This window comes from Haliotis rufescens, unplaced genomic scaffold (genome assembly GCF_023055435.1).
Source record: "Haliotis rufescens isolate VD_foot unplaced genomic scaffold, xgHalRufe1.0.p SCAF_14, whole genome shotgun sequence".
In the NCBI taxonomy this organism is placed as follows: domain Eukaryota; kingdom Metazoa; phylum Mollusca; class Gastropoda; order Lepetellida; family Haliotidae; genus Haliotis; species Haliotis rufescens.
The window spans coordinates 36407995-36416731 of record NW_025963824.1 but is presented as its reverse complement, the minus strand read 5'-3'; positions in this window follow the sequence as shown (position 1 = coordinate 36416731).

Genomic DNA, 8737 nt, shown 5'->3' with positions numbered 1-8737 from the left:
CCAGCAGGACACAATGACTGCTTATAGTGAGGAACATATCTCCCGTGTGACCAACTCAACAATGATGACCTCCAGCAGGACACAATGACTGCTTATAGTGAGGAACATATCTCCCGTGTGACCAACTCAACAATGATGACCTCCAGCAGGACACCATGCCTGCTTATAGTGAGGAACATATCTCCCGTGTGACCAACTCAACAATGATGACCTCCAGCAGGACACAATGACTGCTTATAGTGAGGAACATATCTCCCGTGTGACCAACTCAACAATGATGACCTCCAGCAGGACACAATGACTGCTTATAGTGAGGAACATATCTCCCGTGTGGTCAACTCAACAATGATGACCTCCAGCAGGACACCATGACTGCTTATAGTGAGGAACATATCTCCCGTGTGGTCAACTCAACAATGATGACCTCCAGCAGGACACCATGACTGCTTATAGTGAGGAACATATCTCCCGTGTGATCAACTCAACAATGATGACCTCCAGCAGGACACCATGACTACTCATTGTGAGGAACATATCCCCCGTGTTACCAACTCAACAATGATGACCTCCAGCAGGACACAATGACTGCTTATAGTGAGGAACATATCTCCCGTGTGGTCAACTCAACAATGATGACCTCCAGCAGGACACCATGACTGCTTATAGTGAGGAACATATCTCCCGTGTGATCAACTCAACAATGATGACCTCCAGCAGGACACAATGACTACTCATTGTGAGGAACATATCCCCCGTGTTACCAACTCAACAATGATGACCTCCAGCAGGACACAATGACTGCTTATAGTGAGGAACATATCTCCCGTGTGACCAACTCAACAATGATGACCTCCAGCAGGACACAATGACTGCTTATAGTGAGGAACATATCTCCCGTGTGGTCAACTCAACAATGATGACCTCCAGCAGGACACCATGACTGCTTATAGTGAGGAACATATCTCCCGTGTGATCAACTCAACAATGATGACCTCCAGCAGGACACAATGACTACTCATTGTGAGGAACATATCCCCCGTGTTACCAACTCAACAATGATGACCTCCAGCAGGACACCATGCCTGCTAATTGTGGGGAACATATCTCCCGTGTGACCAACTCAACAATGATGACCTCCAGCAGGACACCATGCCTGCTCATAGTGAGGAACATATCCCCCGTGTGACCAACTCAACAATGATGACCTCCAGCAGAACACCATGCCTGCTCATAGTGAGGAACATATCCCCCGTGTGACCAACTCAACAATGATGACCTCCAGCAGAACACCATGCCTGCTCATAGTGAGGAACATATCTCCCGTGTGACCAACTCAACAAATACACAGTACAGTAGTGTCAAGGTTTACTTACAGTCACAGATACACAGTACAGTAGTGTCAAGGTTTACTTACAGTCACAGATACACAGTACAGTAGTGTCAAGGTTTACTTACAGTCACAGATACAAATACACAGTACAGTAGTGTCAAGGTTTACTTACAGTCACAGATACACAGTACAGTAGTGTCAAGGTTTACTTACAGTCACAGATACACAGTACAGTAGTGTCACGGTTTACTTACAGTCACAGATACACAGTACAGTAGTGTCAAGGTTTACTTACAGTCACAGATACACAGTACAGTAGTGTCAAGGTTTACTTACAGTCACAGATACAAATACACAGTACAGTAGTGTCACGGTTTACTTACAGTCACAGATACACAGTACAGTAGTGTCAAGGTTTACTTACAGTCACAGATACAAATACACAGTACAGTAGTGTCAAGGTTTACTTACAGTCACAGATACACAGTACAGTAGTGTCAAGGTTTACTTACAGTCACAGATACAAATACAAAACAGCTATACACGGAAGTAACACCTACGAAGTTGGAAAGCATTTGGAAAATGTCCATTTGCATATTCCGAATCCTGCCATTATTTCGTGAAGGGGAGCAATCTCATTAAAATCAGATCTTAGTTCTCGCTACCGCTAAACAAGGATCTGAGGACATCCCATTACGAGTCACGTCAGACCGACCTTTCGCAAACTCTGACGGACCAATGGAATTACTGACAAGAAGTCGACATTAGCCAATCAGAAGGCAGCTTTCTCGTGCTTTACGGCACTAATTTCAAATTGGCGACTACGTTTCGAAACATATTTTGACAAATTCTCGATTAAATATTTGAAACCTGAGCAAAAGAACGTTCTAGAATGGTTAATATATGGTCTAGATTGTATAGAATCAGTCGTTAAGCCCGTAACTATCGTTCGGAATACCCCGTTTTAACGTTTTCGAGGCTGCATGATTAGAAATCACATTCTGACTGTCACTTTCAATATCTGGTAAGCGACGCTCTGATTGGTCGGATGAAAGGTCGTTCTGACGTGACCCCTAATGGGATGTCCTCAGATCTTTGTTTAACGGTAGCAAGAACTAAGATCTGATTTTAATGAGATTGTGAAGTGGAGTTTATAAACAGAGCACAGAAAGTGGTATTGAGTAGTACCAATCCAAGATAACGTTCATATAACTGAGGCGACTACACCATCAGTCCTCTACATCACCAGACAAAGTGTTATGAATGTGTGTGAAATATTTATTTGTAAAGCACTAGTGAATCATATTGCCTACCGCTTTCCTATATAATCTGGCAGTTAAATATTCTCGCTAGGTGCTTCAGAGTTAAACATTGAACGAACCACTCTACAGTACTATTAATGTTTATGTAAAGGTATTAGGGGATCATTTTGAGAGAAACATCATGACACTTTAATCAAATATACATGGGTTTCCTATCTGTGAAATAGAATAGGGAAAGAATCTGTTAGAAAAAAACGTACTTCTGACGTAGGCGACTATACGCCCACTCCTCCATATCACCTGATGAATGCGTGACAAATGTTCATTTGTACAGCACTGTTAACCACACTTTCTTACGGAAGCGTAGTGGGGCCACGGTGAATGTTTTTTGCCAAGTATCTTCTACGTAGGACTTACTATCTCCTACGTAGGACTTAGTATGGCCTAGAATTACTATCTCCTACGTAGGACTTATTATCTCCTACGTAGAGCTTACTATATCAAACGTAGGACTTAGTAGGACCTGAGATAGTAAGTCCTACGTAGGAGATACTGAGATAAAAAACATTCACCTGGCCCTACGACGCTTCCGTACTTTCTACAGCTTGCTTTTATCTCACATTTAAATATTCCCGTTAGGTGCTTAACCTTTAATGAACTGTGGGCGTTAAGTGCCACCAGCGAGCTTCATACGAGAACAAATTGTGCTGAATAGGATTCTGCAAATGAGAATGTACAGATAAGCTTGTAGTTTATGAATTATATTAGATATTAAATACACGGTATAGCTTCAACAATCATTTATATTTTACACTACCGATGAAATAGTTTTATGACAAAACCTAAATGAATATTGACAACTTTTCTAAATTTGAAAATTGGATAGGGAAATGATCTGTTAACAAAGGACGAGTATGCTGCAACCTCATGCAATGGTCACTGCGTTGAACACTAACACATTCTCTGTTCGTTTGGTTTTGGCTACATATGGGAGATGCAATTAAGTAATAATAGTAGAAGCTTTATCTTGGAATTTGTAAACCGTTTAAAAGCCTCGTCTGAGCAAGATTGGCATGCAGCTGTTTCATCTAGCACTAAATCCCAGAGTTACTCTCTTTACAAAATTTCATTTGGCTTAGAAAGCTTTATCAAGGTAGTAAATGTTTCAAAATTCAGAGCTGCTCTTGCTCAGATGAGATGCTCCTCCCATCGGCTGCGAATTGAGACCGGTCGATATATTAAGGAAATTAGAGAACAGAGACTGTTTCATGTGTAACCAGAATTTTACTGAGGACGAATATCATTTTGTGCTTGTATGCAATGCTTATAATGATTTAAGAGCTGAATACATTCCTCCTAAATATTTTACAACCCCTTCTAAAAATAAATTTAATGCTCTTATGTCATCCACTAACTCTTAAATCATACGAAATCTAGCAGTCTACGTTTACAAAGCTTTTCGACTTCGTTCATTATATACAGTCTAAATATGTATTTGTGTATATGCATGTGTATGAATGTGTATGGATATGGATGTATATGTAAACTTGTGGTAATTCTTTTTTCTCCCTCTCTCTGTAAATAGTTCTGTGTAATAGGCCTACGGCCTAACACTTTTTGTGAATAAACAAACAATCTAGTAAGTGATATCAGGTTGCCCAGGGATTTCCTAATATACAAACGTGGCTTCTGCTGGTAATATAGTGTTGTTGGAAAAATAGATCAGTGTTTGTCAAAACTGCAGAAAGGAGTGAAGGGTCTTATTTCGTAGGTGTGGTATTGTCCCCGGGGCTGTCGCAGCAAATATTACAGATATCTGTTAAAATCGACCGAATCTACTGGGAGGTGACCATTAGGGATTTTTATTTGTTTGTTTGGTTTTGTTTGTTGTTTAACACCGCACTCGGCAATATTCAAGCTTTTTGACCACGGCCTGTAAATAATCGTGTTTGGACCAGACAATCCAGAGATTGACATCATGGGCATCGATCCACGCAGTTAGGATACGATGACATGCATCAACCAAGACCAACCTGACCACCTGATCCCGTAAGTCGCCTCTTAGGACAACCATAGTCGTCTTCTACGGCAATCGTGGGTTGCTGAAGACGATTCTAACCCGAATCTTCACGGGTCCTATTGACGCGGTATACCGCTAGTATGAATATATGTACCTTCGCCCAAGGAAGAGTACGTCTTTGTAAGCGTGTGTTTGTGTGCGTGCGCGTGCGTGTGCGTGTGTTTCTTTCTTTTTGTATCGTTGAATGCGCGCGCATTCGTGTATGTTATTGAAGGCCGCAGTAGTCCAGCTATATGTCGGCGCTTATAGTATACAGGTCGATAAGAAAACAATGATAGTACTTCTAACTGTCTTTAGCGGTTACAACCTCTCGCACCCGCCTCCATTCTCCGTGAAGATTCATCTGGAGAATGTTTGTATGCTTTGTTTGTCTGTTTGTTTTATAACGCTAAAACCAGCAATACTGAAACTATATGACTGCGGTGTGAAATAATCGATTCTGGACCAGATAATCCAGTGATTGACAGCATCAACGCCCATCCACACAATTAGGACCTCGTATGCTATGCATAAGCATGTCACCGAGCCTGCCCCGTTAAATGTAAGCTCTGAAGTCGCTGGTCACAGGTCTAGTCATCCATCGTATCATCACAAGGTTAACCACTAGCTTCTTTAACTGATAACTGACTGTTGATCTAATTATGTATAAGGCATATATCGCTTACCTTTTTCATTTCGGGTGGCAGGCGCGGTTGGATGGCAAGGGTTGTAATGAACATGCAGTTATTCATATGAACGTATCTGATATCTTTCTTGACAAGTTCTAAATAAAACCGGGGCGGTCGGGTAGCCTAGTGGTTAAAGCGTTCGATCGTCACGCCGAAGACCCGGGTTCGATTCCCGACATGGGTACAATGTGTGAAGCCCATTTGTGGTGTCCCCCGCCGTGATATTGCCTGAATATTGCTAAAAGCGGCTTAAAACCATACTCACTCACTCACTCACTCACTCACTAAATAAAACCTGCAGTTGATAGTTTAGTTCATATTTGTTCAACCAATGTCTGCTTTTGGCAGAGATGATTAATGTGGAGAGGGACTTTGAACTTTGTAACTGTTGTAACTTAAACTCAAATGCCTGGCACAGATTTGCTGTGTTGGAATAACACTCTCTTGAAAAATCAAATGGAAACAACAAAACATATTCGCCCGCTTGTTCGATATGTTATTAATATTAATATTATTCACTGCGTTTCCATCGACAGGCAACAGTTGCATTCAAATAATTAATAAAGAGTGGTTGATTGAGTGAGGTTTTACGCCGCTTTTAGCAATATGCCAGCAATATCACGGCTGGGGACACCAGAATGGGCTTCACACATTGTGCCAATGTGGGGAATCAAACCCATGTCTTCATCGTGACGAGCGAACGCTTCAACCAGTAGGCTACCCACTGCCCCGCTTAATGAAGAACAAACAGACACGAATTCAACAAGGTTGATAGACTACGTTTATTCCAGGTGGTATGAACATCAATAGCAAACAAATGTACGGATTAGTTCTGGCAGTCAGACATAACCATGCTGTCATGCTTCGACTTTGTCATACAACTAGCACTGGGTTGTTATGTGTTTCTTGGTTAAAGCCACACATTCCAGCGGCCTGTAGATAATCGAGACTTGATCCGACTATGCATTGACTACTAGTTTGCGTATTGATCCAAGTCGGGGACTCTGACACGCAATCAACCCAGAACAACCAGCATAGGGTAATGGGGATCAACTTAGACCTTGGCCTTCACAACTACATTGACATTGACATTCACGACATTGACCTGCAAAACAACCTTGACATTGACCTCCAAACAACCTTGACATTGACCTCCAAACAACCTTGACATTGACCTGCACAACAACCTCGACATTGACCTGCACGACAACCTTGACATTGACCTGCACAACAACCTTGACATTGACATCCACGACAACCTTGACACTGACATGCACGACAACCTTGACATTGACCTACACAACAACCTTGACATTGACCTGCACAACAACCTCGACATTGACCTACACAACAACCTTGACATAGACCTGCACGACAACCTTGACATTGATTTAAACAACATGTTGATAATAATTATTCCAAACAAGTGTCACACTGTTTGTTTGTAAAGACATGTACACATTATATTATGAACAACGACGTCAGGGTGCTAGGACATGTAAGGTCTGAGCCTGTACAACCGATTCATAAGGTCACTCTTGCGACACTAAGGGTTGCGGAGGGCTAGTACTTACCCGGAACCCCACGAGGTCATTCATTACAGTATCAGAAGGATAAAAGCTTCTTCAAATAGTCAAAGTTGTGTATAGCCAAAGCATATTCAGATAGTAATTTATGCGATAGGATTTTATTTTTCGTCCATTCAATGAATAGAAGAAAAACTCGGCATGCCCTCCATTCTGACAATAAACAACAATATCATCGCCTACTGTAATAGATGTAGAATAGCTTACAGTTTTGTGAGGACACTGAGCAAATGAATTTAAAACACCTGTCTCATCTACTATCTTTACGACACCCTTAGTGGATTTAAGTACTTCGATTTGGTTTACACCTATTAAGCATGTGTTTTCTCCAGCATTCTGCCTAAAGTTTACATTAAGGTTTGTTTTAGTTCTGTTGGTGAAGAGAAATGTACCGTTATAGTTCCTTATGGTGAACGATAGCAAATTGTACCGTTGAACGAAGAGTGAACGATGTTTAACAAACCACAGAAGCTTGTTTCCAAAACATGAAAAACTCAAGGTCTCAGAGTTGTGCGCATATACATCTTTCACATGAAGTCCCGTCGTCGTCAATACCTTAATGTGACTTCTGGGTGAAATCGTCATGCTAATGAAAACAAGGTGTCTTTTCTCATCATGTTGAAACATGCGAAAGTGGCCATGCAGAATAGTTATCTCCCCTGTACCATCAAAACAGAAGGATGATAAGGTACTGTCCACAGCTGATGTGAATGTCATATTGAGTAATCTACACCTGGAATGACTAAACTCTATTGTAGTATTGGATGCCACGCGGAAACCGGTGTCGAAACGTGTCTTGCGTGTCAGGTCAAACCCATATATTCTCTCTTTTTCATAATCTGCAAAATAAATGACATAGTTATTGTTTGTGTTGTAGCCAGAGGGCAGTACACACCTACATGTGAGAGTTCGATTATCTGATGTGGACGGGATCCGCACAGCGGGAGTAGCTGTAGTGTGGTCACTCTGCCTACCTGCTGCCACATCATGAGAGGCTAACATAGTCACATGATACTCTTCTCTGACGGCTGCTACACTGTCTTCTCTGATGGCTGCTGCACTGTCTTCTCTGATGGCTGCTGCACTGTCTTCTCTGATGGCTGCTGCACTGTCTTCTCGGATGGCTGCTGCACTGTCTTCTCTGATGGCTGCTGCACTGTCTTCTCTGATGGTTGCTGCACTGTCTTCTCTGATGGCTGCTGCACTGTCTTCACTGGCCGTTGATGACATGACATGGGGCATAGGATCAAGATTTCCATTTGTAAGACCAGGATGTACTGCCAAGTTATCTCTGAGCATACTTCGTATTAATAACATGGTCTTGGCATTTTTGCGGACAGTCATCACACTTTCTTGCTTTGCTGTGCCATCTGAGCATGCCATCTTCCTTATCACAGACACAAAACACTGCACTTTGTCTCGACCTCGTTCTCCTTGACAGGTATCACTCAACATGCATGTCACACTGCATTTTAAACCCTGGCTTCCATCTTCCGTTGTTATGTGGACTGGGGGCTGTGGGCAGCACAGGTCGCCTAGCGCTGTAACAAAAAGGAGTACGCTGGTTTTACCCATGAACATCGTTCAGAAAGAAGATAAGGACTTTTTCCGCTGCTGATATGAGACTTGTTGAGGAGGACAGCTCTATACTGTCTGCAGTTGACGAGTATCAATCCATATGAATACATAAATGATACTCATTGAGGGTATAGAGGTAATCGATAGAGTGTACTCGTTCTCGATTCCACCAGACTACTAAATTATATATACCGCATCAATTTAAAATTGATTGGAACTAAAGTTCAAAATAG